Source organism: Papio anubis, chromosome 2 (assembly GCF_008728515.1).
Source record: "Papio anubis isolate 15944 chromosome 2, Panubis1.0, whole genome shotgun sequence".
In the NCBI taxonomy this organism is placed as follows: Eukaryota; Metazoa; Chordata; class Mammalia; order Primates; family Cercopithecidae; genus Papio; species Papio anubis.
The window spans coordinates 75,850,650-75,875,739 of record NC_044977.1 but is presented as its reverse complement, the minus strand read 5'-3'; the positions used below and the strand labels follow the sequence as shown (position 1 = coordinate 75,875,739).

Genomic DNA, 25,090 nt, shown 5'->3' with positions numbered 1-25,090 from the left:
ATTCTGACTGATTGCCAGGCCCTCTGTCCCTTGTTTGAAAACATAAACCCAAACATGCAACAATGAAGATAAGCACAACCCAACAATAGTTGTTACTTCTTTTTATACAGTGAGTTGGAGACAAAAGGATGCTGCCCTGTTAGGATAAGGATGTGGCATGAAGAAAATTCCTCTAGTTTTCTATAACACACAGAGATCTTGGAGAAGTTACCCTGCTATCTGGTGACCCAGGAAAGTGCTGAATACAAAAGCTGCTGGCAGCTGGTTTAACTTACGCAATGCATTTCTTGACATGGTTCTCAAACATTGTGGAAATGAGAATGCATGTAACAGACTTGCCTGAACTTCATATTTCCCTTCTCAGTTTTCCTCCTGAGCCTCTCCCAGTGGCCTGGCTAAATTCCAGAAGCAAACAGTATCCTCATATGTTCCCATCTCTTTATTAACTTCTATAGCAATAACTTCAGATTCCTTGTCATGCCCTCAGTTCATTAAAATCTGTCCATCAAGAGAAACACTGAGTAGCCCACTTTTGCCCTGTACCCATCAGAGGTATTTGCACTGGATCAGACATTCAGCTCACAAATTGTGATGATTTTTACAACAGAAATTCTCCAAAGGGGAATTATGTGTTTCTGGAAGAATTCTGAGCATCTCTCTGACCTGACTATGGCTCATTACCAAGAGCATGTGAGAGCAGAATGGAAGGGAAACTGATGAAAACCACTTATAAGTGTCTCCGGAGAAACAAAACAAAACAAAACAAACCCTTTGATTTTTATATGTCTCAAAGATGATGTACTTGGTTCTATCATGTGACCTGGGAAGAAACAAACAGCAGGAAAATAAACCTGAGATCTCATCTTCTAAATCAACATTCCACTTGAGTTCCTCTATTTTATGAACAAATGAAGGTATCCTAGAAGCTTCTCTTTTCTTTTCCTCCCCAAATATGCCAGCCTTTGATTTTCAAGCTATGATAAGATAGATGTGGAAGTGAAAAGAAGACTGTCATATACACATATTTGGACAAAAAGAAGACCAAAAATGCCAGCCCTCATTTCTAGTCAACCAATAGAGAAGGGAAAGGAGCAGAGTGGAATATAGGAACGGAAGCTATTTTGAAGGTTTCCCATGGTTACAGCTGCTATGGAAATCATTTTCTTCTCTGGGGTTTCAAAGATATCCAAGCCCAGCTTCAATCACGGTTTAAAGAAGGAGAACAAAGGTAGAACACGGACTGAAATTGCTTCTTTTATTTAAAGTTTTAAAAGGTTCCAAAATTGGGATGGTTGGAGGATGGGTACAGGCACTAATGGTAGTGGTAACCTCAAAAGACTCCATATCAGAGTTGCCCAGCAGGGGACAAAATCAATCTCTCATGGCCTGGAGAGAAACCTGCACTTTCTGGACCTAGACGGGGACAGATGGATCTTTCTAAAGCACAAATCGAATCATGTCACTCCCCTGTGTAAAAGCATTCAACAGCTTCCCACTGTTCTTAGGATAAAATCCTTAATATCCATGACAGTCTGGTCCGGGGGCATCCTGCTCCACCTCATCTCTTTCTCTGCCTTGTTTCCTACGAGGCAGCCACCCTGGTTTTTGGCCCATCAAATGTGGTAAGAGGTTTCCTGCTTCAGGGCCTTTGCACCTGCTGTCGCCTCTGCCAGGGACACTCATGCCCCCCCCCCCCCCCCCCCCCACCCGCTCACCCTTCACCCCCCCCCCCCACTCCCCCTTTCTCTGCCCCCCCCTCCCCCACCAGCTTGCTCAGGCCATCTTGACCTTCCCTATAGCACCTGCTGCAATTTATTTAATCTATAATTAGATGCTTCATGAGCACAAAGAAGTGGAGTAGAAGCTTCATGAGGGCAGGGACTAAATCTCCACCTTCCCCTGCTGCACCCAGTCCTTCGTTCAGTGCCTTGCACATGCACTCAGTAAATATTTAATGAATGAATGCTTTAAGGGAATGTCACAGGTAGATTCTACCTGTCTCTTCCTCCCCAGTGTCAAGGCATGGTATTTCTGTAAGCCCCAATCACCACATCTATGGCAGCTTTACAGGAGTCTCATAAATACGGACTAGAGCTATAGCTTAGGTAGGGCTTAGGTTTTAAAGTTAGCACACAATGTAAGATCAAGTACAGAGTGATCAACCAGGGGCAATTTGCCCCCAAGGGACATGTGGCAACATCTGAAGATATTTTTGGTTGTCACAACCAGCATCTAGTGGGTAGAGATCCAGGAAGCTGCTAAATGTTCTACAATGCACAGGAATGCTTCCACAATAAGAATTATCTGACTCAAAGTGTCAACAGTGCTGAGGTTCAGAAACTCTGGTGTAGAGTGAACATTCCCCTTAACGATCCATTTCAGAACTGATTTTATCAATACTCCTCATGATCCATTTATGCCAGAGTGATCCATTTATGGAGAGTGATAACCACCTCTCCTGGTCTATCCCAGCAGGTTTTTCTCCAATGTTGAAACAGATACTACTGCTTCAGTTGAAAACTAGAGAAAGTTGCTGGCTTGCACTAAAGGGCCACAGTGCATGAAAAAAAATATGTATCTTTAAACACTAACATCTCACTTAGCATGGCAAGAAGCCCACACCACCAGAGGCATTAAAAAACTGAAACCAGCTAGAACGTGGAAAGTCATGTCCTTTCTGTCCTGCTCACACTGGGGCTAGGCACCTTGAGTAGAATGCCAGACAAAAGTGTCAACACATATCTAAATTACTAATTCTCGCTCACTGTCTTTCCCACAGGGATGGGTTGATTCAATGGGAATTCTCCTGTCACAATCTTGCCAAAAGAGCCAGCTTTCTCTTCACTGGGTTCCCTCTATCCACATCCCCTAAATGCTTCCCACTTTCACGTAAGTGAAAATTCCACTATTAGAGATGCACTCCTTTGGATCCACCATTTCTCATATAAAATGAGCCTCTTAAAATGCAAATTTTCTTAGGAAATATAAATCTGCAGTAATTTTTATTATAAAAAGGGTGAGTAGCACCTTACCTTTAAGTAGAGAGGAGTTTCTTTTAACTCAGGAAATGAATTGGTATAAGAAAATTGGGCACCAAAAATGAGGGACTTTGTAGAAGGTGGGAGGTTGGGTTGGGTATATGGGGCCAAAAAAGAAGTAAAGAGTATTGACAATAGGTATCACTAGCTGTGTGACACAAGGCCAGTGACTTAACCTCTCTGTGTCTCAGTTTCCCCACCTATAAAATGGATATAGCAGTGCCGGCCTCCGAAGGTTGTAGGTGAAGATCAAATGCAATAATGCAGTAATACAGATCAGTTCTTGACCCATAGTATTCAATGAAGAGTTTATAATTTTATTCAGGGCTGGCCATGATCCAGTTGAAAGAAGACTTCAAAATAAAGAAAAGAAAGCTGCTCGAGGAAGAACACCTATATATTGTGCACACAGGTGGCATTCAATAAGCATGTGCTTAATGTTTCACTCATTCATTTATTCATTGCTTTGACCCAAATGCCTTAAACAGAACCCTAATTTTATACTCAGGATGGCAATAAATCTAGCTCAACTTCATTTCCTAATATCCCACACAGATGGTCATGTGACCACATTCTGGCCAGTGAGGTATATATAGAAGTCATGGGTGGATCTCCGTGAAAGGAAGATGACTCAATTGAAACACTGCTTTTCCCTTTCCTTTCTCCTTTCTCTCTGCCTCAAACACAGTATAGTGATTGTGCAGGCTAGGGGAATGGGGGCTGGGCAGAAAGAAACCATCTTGTCCCCTTGAGAATGAGAGGACACACTGAGGATGGATGAGCAGAGAGAGAAGCATGGGTTCCAGCGGAGGCATCAAGCTGGCATACAACTCCTGAATGCTCAACTGGCTGGGTGAGGTGGTTCATACCTGCAATCCTAGCACTTTGGGAGGCTGAGGCTGGTAGATCACTTGAGCCCAGGAGTTCAAGACCAGCCTGGGCAATACCGCCAAATCTTGTCTCTACAAAAAAATACAAAAATTAGCCTGGTGTGGTGGTGCACGCCTGTAGTCCCAGCTATCCATACTTGGAAGGCTGAGGTGGGAGGATCACCTGAGTCCAGGAAGTTGAGGCTGCAGTCACACCACTGCACTCTAGCCTGAGTGACAGGGTGAGACCCTGTTTCAAAAACAAACACATACACACACACACACACACACAACTAATTGTCATTTAAGCTGTCCTTTGTTTTGAGGAGATAAGGGTCTGTGTCACTGTAGCCAATAACTACTCTTTTTATTTTATAGTATAGTGTCTATACCCTTTCCTGGAAATGTTTTTCTCATGGCTTCAACAACCAATCCTCAACTGTTGTCTTAGTCTGGTTTTTGGTGCAATAACGGAATACCTGAGGTGGTAATGATAAAGGACAGAAATTTAATTCTTTACAGCTCTGGAGGTTTGGAAGTCTAAGATGAAGGTACTGGCATCTGGTGAGGAAGAGACAGGGAGAAAGAGAGGGAGAGGGAGCACACATGAGCAACAGGGGGCCCAAACTGTCCTTTTACAAAGAACGCTTTCCTGAGAGATGACGTTAGTCCATACATGAGGGCAGAGCCCTCATGACCAAATCACCTCTCGTTAGGCCTCACCTCCCAACACTGTTGCATTGGGGATTAAGTTTCCAACACAGGCTTTTCAGGACACACATTCAAACCATAGCAACTACCTAAACACTAAGGACTCTGATATTTTTATCCCAGGCCCTAGTCATATTCTTAAACGAATCTAAGACATGCCTCCAGAATATCTCAGTCAGAATGTCTACAAGCCAGTCAACCCCATCTTATTCAAATTAGACTCTTTCTCCCCTCCCCACATCTGCTCTCCTCCTCTTCCTAGCTTTCCTGTTTCAGGTATTCAGCATCATTCAGCTTCCCAATGTAGAACCTTTTCCTCTCTTTCAATCTTTCAAACTTGAATCAGTCACTGAATTTCCAGGATTCTTATCCTGAAGCGGCTCACAGATTCAAGCCTCACACTGCTCCAGACTGGGCTATAAGAGGGGGCAAGGGGTCAGGGGAAAGGGCAGATTCCAACAAAGGCCTTCACAATGCTGTATTTTCCACCAAGAGCTCCAGGATCATCATTTTCTGGAGCTGACATTGGTGCCTGAGGCATGACTTTCAATAAAGAGCAATACAACTGCCTCACAACATGTTTCACAACATTCAACCTCTACCATCACAGCAAAGTAGGTAATTAGTACAATTACCCAGTCCATTGAGTCTGATATATTTTTCTATTCTGAATTCCTTGGGTACTTGATGGTGGCCTTGAGGCATGGCCATGTATTTTAGGGAGTATTTTGGAGGTACTTACATCCTCCCCTCCACAACCATTGGAACTCATAACTGGTAAATTAATGGTATAGTTTGAAATACAATTTTTCTGTTTCTCAATTCATACTTTTTTTTTTTTTAGCTGGAATCTCACTCACTTTGTCTCCCAGGTTGGAGTGAAATGGCATGATATCGGCTCACTGCAACCTCCACCTCCCGAGTTTAAGCTATCCTCCCATCTCAGACTCCCAAGTAGCTGGGATTACAAGTGTGCACCACCACGCCCAGATAATTTTTGTATTTTTAGTAGAGACAGGGTTTCACCATGTTGGCCAGGCTGGTCTCGAACTCCTGACCTCAATTGATCCACCTGCCTCAGCCTCCCAAAGTGCTAGGATTACAGGTGTGAGCCACTGTGCCCAGCCTCAATTCATACTTTATCCCACCAGGATGAAATAAAAATTCAAAAGGTTTATCAAAGGTCCAGTAAGGTTAGCCATCAAGAGAACCACTAACGGCACAGTTCATCAGGCAATGAAGAGGGACTTTCCACCATGCAGATAATACTGCTCCTGCTGCCATCTTTCAAAAATACCAACCAGCGTCTGGTACTAGACTTGCATTTGGGAATAACATCAATCCATCTCCACTGATTTCCTCTGTGATAACTTCATGACTATTTATGTGAAACTTCAAAGGCTAAGAAATGCTAAATAAACATGGAGACAAGTTGCCGAAATGTTAAACATTTGCCCTGGTTGACCTCACAAGATTTTGCTTGGGGAATTCTTCTAAGTCCATGTAAATTATCTCTGGAAACCAAATGCGATGATAACATCTTAAAAAAAAAATTTCATCCTAGGCCAGACTGAGGAAGCTTACAAACCAACACAGGATTATTTTTAGAATGTTGGCTACTGCAGAAAGAGAGAGAGAGAAAAAAAAAAACAAGAATATGATTAGAAAATAGAAAAATATAACTTAGATCACTTTTTCTCCAAAAACTGTCCTGACTTTTTCTATTCTAGCTTGGGAACTTTGGGTGTTAAAAAAAATCTAATTAAAAATCACTGCTGCTATTTCAGTTTAAGTGAAAGTAATATGCCTTTAAATTTTTTTAGACGAATACATTTCATTTTTCAGGGCTAATCTTTCATAGTATTTTAAATTGAATATCTTACTGTGAGTTTTTCATTTTCTACACAGATGATGTTAAAATGGCTTTCTCAAATACCATTTTTTTCTTTTAATTTTAAGTAACTAGGACAGCTGTGAGCATCAAGACAAGAAAAAAAACACACAACTTTTAAAAAACAAAATATGCAGGGCTCTTTTCATGGAATCCATACCTACTGTGGCAAAAACCAAAAACTGAAAGTGAACTAATTGTTCGGTGAAAGAGTCGATGGGTAAAAAGAGGTTCCATTCTTATCAAGCATCATCATTAAAAAACATTCCCTGTGCAATTAGATGTTTTAGCCCCAAGGAGTGGCCATTAACAAATAGCATTAAAGACACACACTCAATAATGAGATTGAACAAAAAGCTCTGAGCCTACGGGCTTGACAACAAAAGTTAACATTTATTAAATACCTCTATTTGTCAGGTGTTGTAATCAGCATTTCTGGGAAAGTTTAATATGTGCCAGATACTTTTCTAAGCTTATTAATGTGTATCATCTCATTTACTCCTTGTAAAACTTCATGAACCTCATAGCATTCCTTCTGCATTAGATCCCGTAACAATGTTTTTGAGGAAGGTATCCTTGTCTTCATGTACAGGAGAAGCAATAAGGATCAGCAAAGTTAAGCAACTTGTCCCAGATTTTAAGGACCAGACAGACCTGGGTTTGAATGCAGGTTCTGTAATTTATCAGCAGTGTGAGTGAAGCCAATACTGGGACTCTGAGACTCAGTTTCACCCTCTGTAAAATGGCAACCTACCTCATAAAGCTGTTGTTAGCACTGAAGGGAAGGCATATTAATAAGCACCTACCATAGTAGGGGCCACAAAGTAGGGGTCCAGCAAACGTTCATTCTCGTCCCTTTCTTTTATGTTTGGTTTTTTTATTTCTTTCTTTGCCTAATGGGGAAATGTTGGGCATACACTTGGCCAGTTGTCCTTACTCATTGCTAGGCACTACTGAGGAAAGAGCTATTCAACCCTCCTCATTGCTACAATGTGCACCCAAATTTCATGACTCCAGCATAAAAACAAAGTCCCTACTAAGGGAATTATGCCTGCCCAATCTATTTTTCTGAGTGTCTTCCAACGTGTGGCACACATATCGATGTTGGGAACACCATGTAGTGAGGCTGTTTCTTGGTCCAGGCCCTGAGTGTTCAATCTGGGGAAAAATTTTCATCTTGTACTCTTATGATTTGTGTACTTTTATCTATTTATGTTATATTTCAATACAAAGTTGGTTAAAAGGATGTCCATGCTTGCACATTCCTTGGAAGAGTCTTCATTATATGCCATTAGGTCTCACACTCTAATCAAATATTAATACTATGCCTTAAAGCACCACCTGCCCTCAACCTCAACCCCTGCCTCTTCCAGCCTCCACCCCTGCCTCTTCCAGCCTCCCATTCCTTCAGGTCCTTTCTTAGAGCTTGCCTTTAGGCTTCAACTTACGTCTTCTTCTTCCCATGACCCTTTATCTCGGCACCTCACCCCAGTTATAGAACCTGTGTTTCTCAACTTCTGCCCCTACCCCCTCTAATCTTTCATCCAGCTTGTCTTTCCCCAGCCTCGAATCCCGGATCTCCATGTAGAGTCAGACACCTCAGGCCCTGCCAGCCCTCCTTGCTCCCATCACCTCTCTCACCACAGGCACTATGCCCAGGCCCAGCTTTTCTAGCTGACTCAGGAATTCCCACTTCCTGCCCTTGGAGTTCAACCCTTTCTGCCTGAAACCATGGTCCTGCCTAATCTTACACTCGTCTTTTTTTCCCTCCTGTTATCCACTAGTTTCCTTTCTAAATTAAGCTCATCTTGATAAAATTTTAACAGCTAGTTTTAAAGAAAATGCTAAGTCAACAATCACTAATTTTGATAGCCAATGCTTGCTGAGTGCTTATTATGTGCCACACACTGCTCTCAACATGGTTCGTGTATTGACTCACTCAGTCTTTCTAGCAACCACCTGAGGGAGGTACTATTCCAATTCCTGCTTTGTAGATAAGGAAACTGATGCTGAGGCCTGGTGAGGTGAAACAACTTGCCCCAAAACACACAGGGGCTCAGGAACAGATCTGGGCTAGAAACCTATGCAGTCTGAGCTCCGAGCCAGAGTTCTTAACAGAAGCATAACACAGAAGCTCCTCTCTGCAATAGGAAAGGTCCTTAGACATGGCCAGAGGTATGGAGGGGACCGTGAGTGACTGGGCTTGGGAAGAAATGCTCTAAGCTATACAGTCTGGGAGGAAAAAATGGAGATGCCAGGCCTGGCCCCTTTCCAAATGGCACATAATAGTTTTAATGAGGAAGGTGTTCGTGGAGGGTTCCGGTGATGTCCTGGTTTTGCCTTCTCCCCGTCTTCAAACACTGGTTAGGAGGAGGATTGGCAAGAAAATGCTCATTACGCAGTGAACAGAAGAGGAAGGGAATCCTTAGGGCATGCGTGTGTGTATTACGTGGTGGTTAGGGAACGAGAGGAATGGGTTGGTTATTGGAAAAGGTGGAAACACATGAATGTCCTTTGAGAAGCTCCAACTCACCTCTGGACATTCTCATTTTGACTGTACTAAAACAATAAAAGAAACAGACGCTTCACAAAACACTTGAGTAAGGAGGACAAGTCTCTGACTAGCAAAATGCTTTTCTTTGTAAAAAGCAAAGTTTGATTTAAAAATAAAGACGACTCAGTAGTGTGGTTGAGAAAAGCCAAAACCTGCCTGTAATCCCAGCACTTTGGGAGGTCAAGGCAGGCAGATCACTTCAGCTCAGGAGTTCAAGACCAGTTTGGATAACATGGTGAAACCCCGTCTCCACTAAAAATACACAAATTAGCTGGGCATTTTAGTATGGAAGGCTGAGGCAGGAGGATGGATTGAGCCCGGAAGGTCAAGGCTGCAGTGAGCCGAGATAGCACCATTGCACTCCAGCCTGTCTGATAGAGTGAGATCCTATCTCAAAAAAATAAAAATAATTAAAAAAAGAAATCGTGGAAAGCCAAGTATGAAAAACAAATAACAAAAATAAAAAACATATGTAAAAGAAAAGCCAAAACTATCCCAAAACCATCAGTTCAGCTGTGTTCACAGAATTCTAAGGAGAGGCAACAAGAAAAATATCCGAGGCCACATCCTTCCACTTCCCCCTCCCACCCTTGAACTCCTCTCAGTGTTTTCATCTTTTCCGAGCCTTAGATGCCTTTGGGCACCTGGTAAAGCCTGGGAACATTTTCTCAAAGTAAAATGAGTGATTAAAATATTATCAGATTATAAGGAAAACCAATTACATTAAAATATGGTTATTCAATTTTTTAAAAAATTTGATGTAGCGGAAGTCCTGGCTGGAGCAATCAGGGAAAAGAAAGAAATAAAAGGCATCCAAATGAGAAAAGAAGTCAATCTATCTCTCTTCACTGATGATGATTCTACACCTAGAAAATCCTAAAGACTCCACCAAAAGGCTCCTGGAACTGAAAAATGATTTCAGTGAAGCTTCAGGATACAAAATCAAGGTACAAAAATCAGTAGCATTTCTACACCAGTAACGTTCAAGCTGAGAGCCCAATCAAGAATGCAATCCCGAACTCCCGGCCTGGCCAACATGGTGAAACCCCATCTATACTAAAAATACAAAAAAAAATTAGCCAGGCATGGTGGTGGGCACCTGTAATCCCAGTCACTTGGGAGGCTGAGGCAGGAGAATCATTTGAACCCAGGAGACAGAGGTTGCAGTGAGCCAAGACCGTACCATTGCACTCCAGCTTGGGCAACAAGAACGAAATTCTGTCTCAAAAAAAATAATGTAATCTCATTTACAACAGACACAGACACACACACACATGCACACACACACACACACACAAACAAAACTAGGAATACATCTAACCAAGCAGGTGAAAGATCTCTACAAGGAGAACTATAAAATACTGCTGAAAGAAATTACAGATGACATAAACAAATGGGAAAACATTCTATGCTCGTGGATTAGAAGAATCAATATCTTTTTTTTTTTTTGAGACGGAGTCTCACTCGTCGCCTAGGCTGGAGTGCAGTGGCGCAATCTTGGCTTACTGCAAGCTCCGCCTCGCGGGTTCACGCCATTCTCCTGCCTCAGCCTCCCGAATAGCTGAGACTACAGGCACCCACCACCACGCCCGGCGAATTTTTTAAAGAATCAATATCTTTAAAATGGCCATACTGCCCAGAGTAATCTACAGAATCAATGCTATTCTTACCAAGCTATCAACGTCATTTTTCACAGAATTAGAAAAAAACTATTCTAAAATTCACACGGAACCAAAAAAAGAGGTCAAATAGCCAAAGCAATCCTAAGCAAAAAGGACAAAGCAGGAGGCATCACATTACCCAGCTTCAAAGTATACTATAAAGACTACAGTAACCCAAAGAGCACGGTACTGGTACAAAAATAGACACATAGACCAATGAGATAGAATAGAGAACCCAGAAATAAAGCCACACACCTACAGCCATCTGATCTTGAACAAAGCTGACAAAAATAAGGAATTGGGGAAAGGACTCCCTATCAATAAATGGTGTAAGGATCGTTGGCTAGCCATATGCAGAAGAATGAAATTGGACCCTTACCTTTCACCATATAGAAAACTTAACTCAAGATGGATTAAAACCTTAAATGTAAGACCTCAAACTATAATAATCCTAGAAGAAAACTAAGGAAACACCATCTGGACGTCAGCCTTGGGAAAGAATTTATGACTATGTCCTCAAAAGCAATTGCAACAGAAACAAAATTTGACAAGTGGGACTTAATTAAACTAAAGAGCTTCTGCACAGCAAAACAAACTATCAAAAGGTAAACAGACAATCTATAGAATGGGAGAAAATATTCTAAACTATGCATCCAACAAAGGACTAATACCCAGAATCTACAAACACTTAATTCAACAAGCAAAAAACAAATAACCCCATTAAAAAGTGGACAAAAGACATGAACAGACACTTCTGAAAAGAAGACATACTAGTAGCCAACAAATACACGAAAAAATACTCAACATCACTAATCATTAGAGAAATGCAAATCAAAAACACAATGAGATATCATCTCACACCAGTCAGAATGGCTATTCTTAAAAAATCAAAAACAACACATGCTGGTGAGGCTGTGAAGAAAAGGGAGTGCACATACACTGTTGGTGGGATGTAAATTAGTTCAGCCATGTGGAAAGCAGTCTGCAGAATTCTCAAAGAAATTAAAACAGAACTACCATTTGACCCAGCAATTAAATGCCATAGAAAATAAATCATTCTACCAACAAGACACCTGCACCCACATGTTCAGTGCAACATTATTCACAATAGCAAAGACCTGGAATCCACCTAGGTGCCCATCAATGGTGGATTGAATAAGGAAAATGTGGTACATATACACCATGGAATACTGCACAGCCATAAAAAAGAATGAAATCATATCCTTCTCAGTAATGTAGATGCAGCTGGAGGCCATTATCCTAAGTGAATTAACACAGTAACAAGAACAAATACTGCATCTTCTCACTTGTAAGAGGGAGCTAAATACTGGGTACTCATGGACATAAATATGGCAGAAATAGACACTGGGGATTACTGGAAGGGGGAGAAAGGGAGGAAGGCAGGGGCTAAAAAACTACTTATTAGGTACCATGCTTAATATCTGGGTGACAGGATCATTCATACCTCAAATATTAGCATCAGGCAATATACCCATGTAAGAAACCTGCACATGCACCTTCTGAATCTAAAATAAAAGTTGAAGTTATTTTTAAAAATTAACATAGGTTGTAGTAATATATGTCCTTCTTATACATTAGTATATAGGGTAAATGGATATACACATACACTCTATAACTTAGTATATAGTATATGTTATGTAGTATATCAGTTATATGTATTATAAAACATCATATAACATATAACTCAGCATATATGTAGGTAATACATACAACTTAGTATACATGGTTATATTTTATGAACACATGATATACAAAGATCTAGCCACAAGTCTAATAACTACCATAATTTCCAAGTGGTAATGGGCATAAACAATATTTCTTTTTTTTCTTTTTTTGAGACAGAGTCTCGCGCTGTCACCCAGGCTGGAGTGCAGTGGCGCGATCTCGGCTCACTGCGACCTCTGCTTCCCAGGCTCACGCCATTCTCCTGCCTCAGCCTCCCAAGCAGCTGGGACTACAGGCGCCCACCACCACACCCGGCTAATTTTTTTTGTTTTGTATTTTTAGTAGAGATGGGGTTTCATCATGTTCACCAGGATGGTCTCGATCTCCTGACCTCATGATCTGCCCGCCTCAGCCTCCCAAAGTGCTGGGATTACAGGCGTGAGCCACCGCGCCCAGCCAACAATATTTCAAGATAACTTTTCTGTGTGATAGAAAAACATTCAGGGTTTTTGTTGGTGACAAAACCACAGGTATTGCTAATGCAATTACTGTGATTTGTTGTCTTCTTTAATATCTGAGGGAAATGCTACAGCTTAAACAGGGATTAGTAGAAACAAAGATACAATTTTTTGTTTCTCATCTGAGTTCAGGGGTGCTCTGCGTTTTATCTGTAGACTCTCAGATTCAGAAACCCTGTTTTAGAAAAATGCCAAGAAAAGATCAGGGCTGAAGGGGGAGGTGTATTGGCTGTGGGGGTAAGAAGCCTGAGAAAGGATTTTTTTTGCTTCATTGGGTCACTAATTACAAGGCAGCCTGCCCGTCCTTTCACACTAAGCTGATTTTTCACAAAAAGGCACTTCCTCCTGGCCAAGGCTTAGAGAGGCTCTACCCAGGTCAGCAGGGCAAGCAAAGCCACGGAAAGCCCCCAGAAGCCTCTCTCCCCGCCGGCTTGCAGACTGGTGGCTAATGCTCAGACAGCTCTACTGACCTTTTGTTACCTCTTGCTTCCTTTTCATCACATCTTCAAAATCATCTGTACCTACAGGCTGCTACCAATTGCTCAGTTTTAATCCCCCCATTTTAAATCATAAGTGATTAAAGAATGTAACAAAACAACAAAAAAACACTTGTACAACTTTTTAAAGAGCTGCTCCTTCACAAAGAGTTTAATTAAGAGAGGCTTAAGATATCTGAGTTATTCTCACAGTGGGAAGTAATGGGTTGAAAGAACACTGGCAATAAGTCCTTATTATCTGGGTTCTGGGCCCAGTTTCAAATATATAACTCCGGTAAGTCAACCTCCTCATGTATAAAATAAGGATAAGTCAACCTTTACCCACTCATGTATTAAATAAGGATAACAGTTCTTTTAAAAAAAAAAAAAAAAAAAAAAAAGATTTGAGAACTTCTCATGTGCTAGATACTATGGTCAGTGTTTCACTTTCATTATACCACCATTTCCCAACAAGAAACCTGTTCAGTTTTGATACTCCCATTTTACAGATGAGAAAACTGAGGCACAGAGAAGCTAAGTGACTTGCTCAAGTTTACAGAGCTAGTGAATGAGCAAACAGATTCCAGCCTGAGCCTGTTACATACCCTCTGTATGGCATCACTGTTGCTGGAATTTCACAGGAAAATTGGGTACCAGTCGATTTTCTCCCACATCCAATTTGATAAAATTATATATGAGCAAATCCCGCAATTGCCTGCTGTGAAAGGCTATGTAACACATTTCATTCTTTATGACAGCAGTCTGGGTACCTCCTTGCCTCAAATCTGGGTACCTCAAACACTGGTATGGCATCCCCATGCAGTCTGTCGAATACTGCAGTTGTACTGCCCAGCTTCAAATATGCCATTGTGCTCCTGCCAAGGACTGAAAGAATCCACTTCCCACCAGCACAGGCTGGAAAATAAAAACACCCATAAGCAAATTTGGATGTCCACAATGGGAATATGGGCTCTTGAGTAAAATGTCCCCAGGCCTCCCATCTAGGTTCAACATATGTTTTTCCACATTATGACGCCTGAAATATAAGTTAATTCTATGCCCTAAAAGCATTGTCACTCACCTTCTTTCTTTGAAGACAATCAAGTCGACAACTCCTGTTTATTTATGCTCTATTTATTCATTTATTTCATCCAAACATTACTATTAGTATCCAGCATTGGAAGTGATCTGTTCCATCAAAGTAGCTTAGCACCTACACTCCTTCAAAGATGCCTTCAGATATCAGCTCCATTATGAAACTGCCTTGAAGCCAGAAGCAAACATGGAGTAAGTTTGCTTTAACTTTCTCTTCTCCTTCTTTCCTTTCACTGGACGGGGGGACTTCATACTGGAAAGCACTTGACTCACAGTCACTTACTCATTTCACCAATTACGTCTTGAGCATCTATCAGGTGCCTGGTGCAGCTCTAGGCCCTGGGGAATACAATGGTGGACCAGACAGACATGGGCTGTGCCCTCCTGGAGCTTACAGTCTTGGGGCAAGGAGGACATGGGTCAGAGAAATGTTCCAAGAAAGTGGCATTTAATCTGAAACCTGGAGGATGAGAAGAGAAACAGCCAGCGCTGGGAATCAACAGGGAAAGGACATTCCAGGCAGAAAAAAAACCATGCATAAAAAGGATTGAAGGGAGATTTGACAAAATTAAGTGCAGGTGAGGATGAGAGGCAAAGAGAATCTTCCCTGCCGATGGGACTATAAACTAACATAAACCTTCTGGAAAACAATGCATCCTTATCTAGTAAAGTTACATGTACACACACCATAGCCTGGCAAATCCACTCCTAGGTACGTGCTCCAGAGAAGCTCGTGCATGTATGTCCCAAAAGAACACATGCAGAACCAAACAAAATACCGTTAGGGAGACATACTTTTGGCAAAGCTATGAAGCAAAGCAAGGACACAATAAATGTGTAACTCAAGAGAGTGGTACACCTCCTGTAGAGGGTGGGGAGGTGGGAAGAGAATGGAATCAGAAAAGATAATAACAAGGTTCTTTTTCCTAAAGCCAGGTGGTAGGCTCAGAGGTGTCCATTATATCACTATTGTTTATGCCTTATACATATTTTATCAACATTTTTGTATCTGCTCAATATTTCATAAGAACCATTTCTTTGTATCTGACTGCTTTGTGGGGGATGGATTAGAGGAAGAGAAAGGCAGAAGTGGAGAGAACTATTTAGGAGGGGAGGGCAATTGTTTAGGTAAGTAGTAGTGGAGGTTTGGACTACAGCAGTGTTGTGGTGGGAGTGGAGAGAACCAGATGCTTCCAGGCACAGTTATCCTGTGATTTCCAAACTGGGTTCAAGGTTTAATTTAAAGAAACATTTCTGGAGGTTGTGATGGGAAAAGTGACGGAGAAGAGTCTTATTCCCTAATCCACTTAACCCCTTGACTTTTACAGATGTGTAAATCAAGACCCAATGATGGTTGAGAAAATGAGGGGGCAAAACAGACCAGTACCTAAATCCTTAACACCCAGCCTTCTGCCTCATTCCACCTGACCTTGTGGCAGAACACAAACTCACATTGAACACAGATTCACAGTCTGCTAACACCAAAATTCAATAGCTGATGGCATTACCAAGAGCTACATATTGACAGCATATTGGTCCCTATCTATGATAAGGATGCTAGGTCTTATTTCCATAGAGACTCTATCAGGATAAAATTATTTAATAGTTTCTATCTTAAGTACAAGGGATGAAATCCAATTTAGTGGTTTTGCAAGAACGTGAAGTTGGCAAATGAAAATAATGAAAAAAATAGTGTTCCAGTTATGTAAATTTCACAATTAAAAAAAAAAGAAAAGAAAAACAAACATTTCAAAATGAGATTCCAAAAAGTTAGTTGAAGTTAAGTGCTTAGTCATTTTAAATTAGCCAGTCATGTACTGTAATCCAAATTGATAGGTCTATACATTTTTGAAAACCAATTTTTTTCTATTTAGTAATATTCACCTAATTAAAATGCATATACCCTTTGATTCCATAATTCTACTTCTAGGAATTTATCCTACAGATATTTTCACACATAGAGGCAATGATGATGTACCGACAAGAATGTATACTGAAGCCCCATTTGTGATCACCAGAAACCTTAAAGCATCTTAAATGTTCATCAGTGGAGAACCAGTAAAAATAAATTATAATAAAGCTATATAAAGGGATATTATATGGATGTTTTAAATTTTTAATTAAGAACAGTTATGTTGGCCAGGTGTGGTGGCTCACATCTGTAATCCCAATACATAGGGAGGCCAAGGCAGGCAGATCACTGGAGGCCAGGAGTTTGAGACCAGCCTGGCTAACATGGTGAAACTCCGTCTTTACAAAAAATACAAAAATTAGCCAGACATGGTGGTGCATGCCTGTAATCCCAGCTAGTCTGGAGGCTGAGACACAAGAATTGCTTGAACCCTGGAGGCAAAGGTTGCAGTGAGCCAAGGTTGTGCCACTGTACTCCAGCCTGGGCAACAGAGGCAGACTCTGTCTCAAAAAGAAAAAAAAAAATTATATATACTGATATTGAAATCTCTCCAAGATCTATTGTTAAAGATCAAAAAGAGGGGTAGTTATTTGGTTGTACCACCATTTGTGTTTAAAAAACAAAGCATATGTGTTAATACATATATGCATACATACATACATATATATTTATACCGGCATAAGTAGTAGTGTATATTATATGTATATATAAATGTATATTAGATGTATGCATAAGTGTATATTATATGTATATATAATATATATGTACATATATATACTACATATACATGTCAAGAAAGACCATCTAACTTTAGATATATAAATTTATGATATCCATATTACAGTATTTCATGGCATATGAGGCCATAGTAGGCAAACAAATTTTCTTGAATGAATCAATTCCCTCTAAACTTCTTGTAAATCAGTTTCCCAGTGTGTTCTTCTTACTTGTGAAAACTTGACCCCAAAATGTCATCCGAACTTCTCTCAGACATTTTTTATTACCAGTTTAACACTCTTCAGATAATCAGAGAAAGCTGTCAGTAATAACCATCAGAAAGATAATTCCAGCTTAAAGACTTTCACACAAAACTATCCTGGGACACAACCAACAAGATCGACTTTCTAGCAAGAAAATTTTTTGGATGATGATGATTTAATTAAGAGGTTAAAAAGGCACATGCCGTTTTGTGTTTGTACAAAGGCTATAGGGTTTCAGCCCTCACCCACGCTCACATACAGTAGCACTGTGGCATACTTCTTCACAGATGTAATGTGAACTCAATCTCTCTGCTTAGTCTGCCGGTAAAATGATAGGGGCTATCAAAGGGATTAATCATATTCCTTCATTTTATACCCTTTAATCCTAAAATAAGCAGTTCTAAATGCATTCCAAAACAGCATATGTGCTTTCTCAGATGGTGAAATCAGCGTCACATGGTGACATTCTTGAAATGTTCCAGGTTATTCCTCGATAGATAATGACACAAATTTACGAAGAAGTTGAGTAGGAAAAAAATTCTTCCTTTTAATATCTGTTATATCTAGTAGCTTATGAAAAGTCAAAGTTTTTCAAATGAAGTCATCCTGCTTCAAAACAGTATATTCTGCAATAGCACACTTGCCCTTAGCAAGTGCTCTGAAAATGAAAAGAATGATTTTGGATTTTCAACCATTGAGAACATAGTGTGTATCCTATTGTTAGAAATGACTGTTCTAGCAAATCTTTTGAAGTAGTCAAAATTAATTCTCGACCCTTGGGCAGTACCTGGTATGATAGAGCTTCTTATCTAATATAAGCAACATCTGTATTCAGTAATTAAAAAAAAAATCCACTTAGGATGAAATTCAGCTGTGAACAATTGAAAACTGAAAATAATAGCAGCTTATACAAGATAGAAATTAACTTCCCTCCCATGTAAATACAGTCTGGAGTTATGCAGTTTAGGGCTATTATGGTACCTCTGTGGTCATCAGAGACCCAGGCACTGCCTATCTTTTTCTGCTTTCCTCAACACAGGGCTTCCAATGATCACATCCACGTTCTTGTGGGCAGGAAGCAGGGAAAGAAAGGTGCATGGTTTCCGTCGAAGAGCACTTCCCAGAAGTTGTACATACCACTCACATTTATATTCCTTTGACTAGAACCTAGTCAAACGGCAACCCCTAGGAGCAATGAGGGCTGGGAAATATTGTCTTAATTCTCGGGTTATGTGCCAGACAATAATTTGAAGGTTATATTTCTAAGGAAGAAATAAACAACAAATGTCGCGACAACTAGCAGATCTGTCACATTAAAGACTCACAAAATACATATATATGCTAAATTTTAAATGTATTTCCTGAGATATATCACCATACATTCATTTTATAGTGGGGGAAGAGCTTTTGCCCATGAGTTTACAGATTAGAGTACCTTACATTTCATGCATAAGACACACATATAATGCATTCTCTTCAATTTCCAAGTCTAAAAGATTGCTCTTAAAAGAGCAGTTCAGAACTTAAAGGCACTGTTTTGTTTCTTTTCTCTTTAAATCTAGGTCCTTTTATAATTTCTGCCTCATCCCTAATCTTTTATAGTTGTTTTTCTCAAAATCTAATTCAACTGTTTGTTTGTTTAGCATACATTTTTGGGACATTTCCAAGCATTCAGCTGAGTTTCCAGAGAAACAACAATTCTTTTCACATTCATATTTCATGGGTTTACAAAGATAACTTACGTAATTACAACAGCAGGTATAACAGCATACACCTATTTAAAAACAAACACAACTCACCCTTGGTAAATATACAGCTCTACAACACAACTAGAGGGATCAAAAGAGGGAGAGCTTTGGAGAAGGACCTACTAACTGCATGTTTTACAAAGGGAACAGAGATTTTCTGGTTTCTCCAGGAAATCGAGGGAGTTGAGTAAAGAAGTTCTGTTCTCTTCAATTTCTTCTTGGTTGGCTATCTCAACAATAAAGCCCAGCAATACTATCACTATGTACTAATGATGATGGGGCCTTTCCTGATTCTACAGTCTATCTCCCTCAATTTATGGATGAGGAAAACTGAGGTCTACAGAAGTTAAGTAGGTTTCCACTACCAGAAGTGTACTGTGCACTTCCCAAAGGGATTTGCTGCTGGCAAGAGTGTCTGATGCATCTCCATGAATGGGAGGTTGCCATTGGCATTTAGGCAGGACTACCTTTATTTGGTGGCTCTGTCTCAGATTATAGAATGTTTACTATCACTACCCAGCCCACCACCTGCCAGTAGTACCACTCTCATGTCATTGTAACATGAAAAACAGAAATGTACCTCTGAGTGTCCAAATGCCCAGGTCTCTAGATATAGAAGTGATTTTTTGATGTTGTAGATGTTGTTGTTTTATAGTTATTTTCCTGTGTTCTTTGGGGTTACACTATCACAGCTGTCAATCTTGTTTACACCCAAGGGCAATTCCAAATCCTAAGGAAACTTAAGAAGTCTTTTCATCTTCTTGACAGAAGTGAAACAAGCTCAACCAAAACATGAGAGTATGCTTACTATTTTAATAATTTCTAGGAAAAGGCCAGGCGAAGTGGCTCACGCCTGTAATCCCAGCACTTTGAGCAGCTGAGGTGGGAGGACTGCTTGAGCCCAGGAGTTCAAGACCAGCCTGGGCAACATAGCAAGACCCCATTTTACAAACAAATAAATAATTTCTAGGAAAAGAGATGCTGTCATTCACAGAACACAGAGTTCATCATTCTACACATATTCTGTCTGGGGCACAGCAAGGTGGTCGCGTGGTCAGAGGATAGGGAGTAAGGGGAAGAAAAAGTAAGAGAAAATATCTAAATTTAGACATGCCTTTTACTTACTAAATTTGTAAAGGCATTCATCCATAATACAGTTTCAATTTTTTTTATTTAAAAGTTTTTGATTCATCTCTTAATTACTTCAACCATTTATTGTACCTTTTCCCCAGGGCTTTTTTTTAAAAATAGGTTTAGGAGGCACACATGCAGGTCTGTTACATGCATATATTGCACAACGGTGAGGTTTGGGCTTCTAAGGTGTCCGTCACCTGAATAGTGAACATTATACCCAACAGATATTTCTTCAATCCTCCGCCATCCAGCCCTCCCCCTTTTAGGACTCCCCTGTGTCTATTATTATATTTCCATCTCCCCAGGGCTTTTAAACATCATCTATCTCATCTACCATTGTCCCATAATGACTTGGATCTAGTTTTGAAGATGCTCTAGGCTGTCACAGGGATCTCTCTATTCCTGATGCAGTACCATACTATTTTGATTTCTGTAGGCTCACCCTGTATTTTACAATTAATCTCTCATAAATCTTCAGTCATTTTCATATACTTTTGCTGGTTCTATTATATTTTCCATCTGATGAAAGATCCTAAAGATCATTTATTAAACTCCATAGTTTCTAAGTAATAGTGAAGAAGAGGAGGTGAAGAACATACTAAAGCTCAAGACAAACTCTCCTTCCACCCCAAACTCCTAGCCTTCAACACGTACCTATTGTTTAACTGTAATCTAAATGACTTTGTGATAAGAAAGCTTGTGGACTGCTGAACTGAACAGTCATTTAATCATTTAAGCCATATATGTTTATCTGTTTATTTGGTCTCTCCGATGTGACTGTTAAGTCTTGGAGGGCTGGGCTCGGGTTTGGACCAGTGGTTCTCAAACTGTGGTCCTGGACCAGCAGCAACACCTGGGAACTTATGGAAATGCAAATTCTAAGCCCCAACTAAGAATTAATAAATGGGAAACTCTGAAGATGGAGAGAAACCCTCCAAGTGCTTCTAGTGTATAATAAGGTGTTAAAAAACCACTGATTTCGGGTCTATACTACCCATCCAGACCCAGGTGTATTACATGAGCTGGAAGTCTGTGGTCAGAGTCCTAAGATCTAATGTTAGTTTCAACACCAACTAGCTGTGTGACCAAGATGACACAGGGAAGTACAGGCATGCCACAGCTTATCACACTTTCCTTTATGCACTTTGCAAATACTGCATTTTTCACAAATTGAAGGTTATGGGGCAACCCTTTGTCAAGTAAGTCTATCAGTGCTGTTTTTCCAACAGGATGTGTTCACTTCATGTCTCTGTGTCACATTTTGTTAATTCTTGAACTCTTTCAGACCTTTTCATTAATATTATATCTGTTATGGTGATTTGTGACCAGTAATCTTTGATGTTACTATTGTAGTTGTTTTGGGGAGCCACAAACTCTGCCCATATAAGATGGCAAATATAATTAGTAAATGTGTGTGTTTTGACTGCTCCACAGACCAGCCATTCCCCATCTCGCTCCCATCTCCTCAGGTCTCCCTATTCCCTGAGACACAACAAGATCAAAATTAAGCCAGTTAAAAACCCTCCAGTGGCCTCCATGTGTTCAAGTGAAAGGAAGGTTGCACTTCTCTTACTTTAAATTAAAAGCTAGAAATGATTAAGCTTAGTGAGGAAGGAATGTCAAAAGTCGTGATAGACCAAAAGTAGGCCTCTTATGCCAAAGAGCTAAGTTTTGAATGCAACGGAAAAGTCCTTAAAAGAAATTTAAAATGCTACTCCAGGGAACACACAAATGACGAGAAAGCCAAACGGCTTTATGGCTGATATAGAGAAAGCGCTGAGTGGTCTGGATAGAAGAGCAAACCAGCCACAACATTCCTTTAAGCCAAAGCCTAATCCAGGGCAAGGCCCCAACTCTCTTCAAATCTGTGAAGGCTGAGAGAGGTGAAAGAGCTGCAGAAGAAAAGTTTGAAGCTAGCAGAGGTTGCTTCACAAGGCTTACAGAAAGAAGCCATCTCTATAACATTAAAGTGTAAGGTGAAGCAGCAAATCCTGATGGAGAAGCTGCAGCGAATTATCCAGAAGGTCTAGCTATGATCATTGAAGAAGGTGGCTACACAAAACAACAGATTTTCAATGTAAATGAAACAGCCTTCTATTGGAAGAAGATGCCATCTAAGACTTTCCTAACTGGAGAGGAGACATCAATGCCTGACTTCAAAGCTTCAAAGGACCAGCTGACTCTCTTGTTAGGTGCTAATGCAGCTGATGACTTTGAGTCCAACTCTCACTGACCATTCCAAAAATCTTAGGGCTCTAAAGAATGCTATTCTACCTGTGCTCTATAAATAGAACAACAAAGCCTGAATGACAGCACATCTGTTTACAGCATGGTTGACTGAATATTTTAAGCCCACTGTTGAGAACAATTGCTAAGAAAAAAGATTCCTTTCAAAATATTACTGCTTATTGACAATGCACCTGGTCACCCAAGAGCTCTGATGAAGATGTACAAGGAGATGAATGTGTTTCCATGCCTGTTAACACAGCATGCATTCTGCAGCCCATGGATCAAGGAGTCATTTTGACTTTCAAGTCTATTACTTAAGAACTATATCTCATAAGACTACAGCTGCTATAGTGATTCTTCTGAAGGATCTGGGCAAGGTGAATTAAAAATCCTCTGGAAAAGATTCACCATTCTAGATGCCATTAAGAACATTTGTGATTCATGGGAGAAGGTCAAAATATCAACATCAGCAGGAATTTGGAAGAACTAATTCCAACCACAGATGACTTTGAGGGGTTCAAAACTTCAGTGGAGGAAGGAACTGCAGATGTGGTAGAAATACCAAGAGAAATAGAATTAGAAGGGGAACCTAAAGATGTGACTGATTTGCTGCAATCTCATGATCAAACTTGATGGATGAGGATTTGCTTATTATAGATAAGAAAAACAAAAATGGTTTCTTGAGATGGAATGTACTCTTTGTGAAGATGTTGTGGCCGGGCACGGTGGCTCAAGCCTGTAATCCCAGCACTTTGGGAGGCCGAGACGGGCGGATCATGAGGTCAGGAGATCGAGACCATCCTGGCTAACCCAGTGAAACCCCGTCTCTACTAAAAAATACAAAAAATTAGCCGGGCGCGGTGGCAGGCGCCTGTAGTCCCAGCTACGCGGGAGGCTGAGGCAGGAGAATGGCGTGAACCTGGGAGGCGGAGCTTGCAGTGAGCTGAGATCTGGCCACTGCACTCCAGCCTGGGCGACAGAGCGAGACTCCGTCTCAAAAAAAATAAAAAAATAAAAAAAGAAGATGTTGTGAACATTGTTGCACTGACAACAAAGGATTTAGAATATTACATAAATGCCGTTGATAAAGCAGCAGCATGGTTAGAGATGACTGACTCTAATTTTGAAAGAAATTCTGTAGGTTAAATGCTATCAAACAGCATTGCATGCTACAGGGAAAACTGTTGCAAAAGGAAAAGTCAACTGATGTGGCAAACTTCATTGTTGTCTTATTTTTAGAAATTGTCACAGCTACCCCAACCTTCAGCAACTACCACACAGATCAGTCAGCAGCCACCAATACCCAAGCAAGACCCTCCACCAGCAAAAAGGTTACAATCTGCTGAAGGTACAAATGATCATTAACATTTTTAGCAGTAACATTTTTATTTTATTTTATTTCTTGGAGATAGGGTCTCACTTGGTTACCCAGGCTAGAGTGGGGTGGTGCCATCTTGGCTCACTGCAACCTCCGCCCAGGCTCCAGTGATTTTCCCATCTCAGCCTCCCCACTAGCTGGGACTACAGGTGCATGCCATCACGCCTGGCTAATTTCGTGTGTGTGTGCGTGTGTGTGTGTGTATTTTTGTAGAGATAGGGTTTTGCCATGTTTCCAGGCTGGTCTCAAACTCCTGAGCTCAAGTAATCCTCCTGCCTCAGCCTCCCAAAATGCTGGGATTACAGGCATGAGTCACTGCATCGAGCCATATTTTTAAATTGAGGTATGCACATTGTTTTTTTAAGACATAATGCTATTGCACACTTAATAGACTACAGCATAGTGTAAACATAACTTTTATCCATACTGGAAAACCAAAATATGTGTGTGACTCGCTTTATTGCAACATTGCCTTTACTGCAGTGGTTTGAAACCAAACCCTCAACATCTCTGAGGTATGCCTGTCACTTAAATTTGCAACATCCCCTTCCTCATGAGAACAATGTGAATATTGGTGTCCATCTCATAAACAGTTTTAATAATTACTTAGAATATAATATTCCTGGCACATTGTAAATGTTTAATGTTTAGTCAATATGATGATAATAAACTCAGAAGTTATTTTTGTTTCAGATAATTTACTCTGCTAATGTGGATCCTTTCACATTGGATCTAAAAGAAATCAGAGAGTAGGGTAGCACAATTAACATATTTTTTCTGGTTTTGTTGACAGAGAATAAAGGGGTAGAGACAGCAATCTCTGGCAGGATTTTGTGGAGTTGGGACCCATTCCTAAAATTGCTAAGAATTTCCTTTTCTAAGGATGCCTATTTTTTCCTTTGAAAATGAATTATATAACATAGACAATAATTAAAAGGCCCCAGGGTCAAAAGCTCTTCCCACAAATAACTGTCCACACACTATTAGTTCATTTCCTTTACACTCCCCTGGCAAGGCCCAGCAAAAGCTAAAAGAAGATGGATGGACTTTGTAGGGTGACCCAAGGGTCAACTGATTCAGGGAGCTGAACTCATCAATACAGACAGCAAATTCCATCACAGAATTCCATCCACTATTAGTAGCATGTATTTGGTTGGTAAAAAAGTAACTGTGGCTTTTGCCATTACTTTTAATGGCAAAAAGCTGTAAT

The 25,090-nt window shown here is 40.4% G+C and overlaps 1 protein-coding gene and 1 long non-coding RNA gene across 3 annotated transcripts in view; one reads left to right on the top strand and one right to left on the bottom strand.

Moving 5' to 3' along the window:
* PRICKLE2 (prickle planar cell polarity protein 2) overlaps positions 1-25,090 on the bottom strand; it is a 354,301-nt gene that overhangs the window by 313,897 nt on the left and 15,314 nt on the right. The window lies entirely within an intron of this gene.
* LOC103882007 lies at positions 1,178-16,517 on the top strand. The gene is made up of 4 exons (XR_001899751.3): positions 1,178-1,228; positions 2,780-2,889; positions 14,573-14,691; positions 16,430-16,517. It is a non-coding gene; the product is annotated as an uncharacterized LOC103882007 (long non-coding RNA).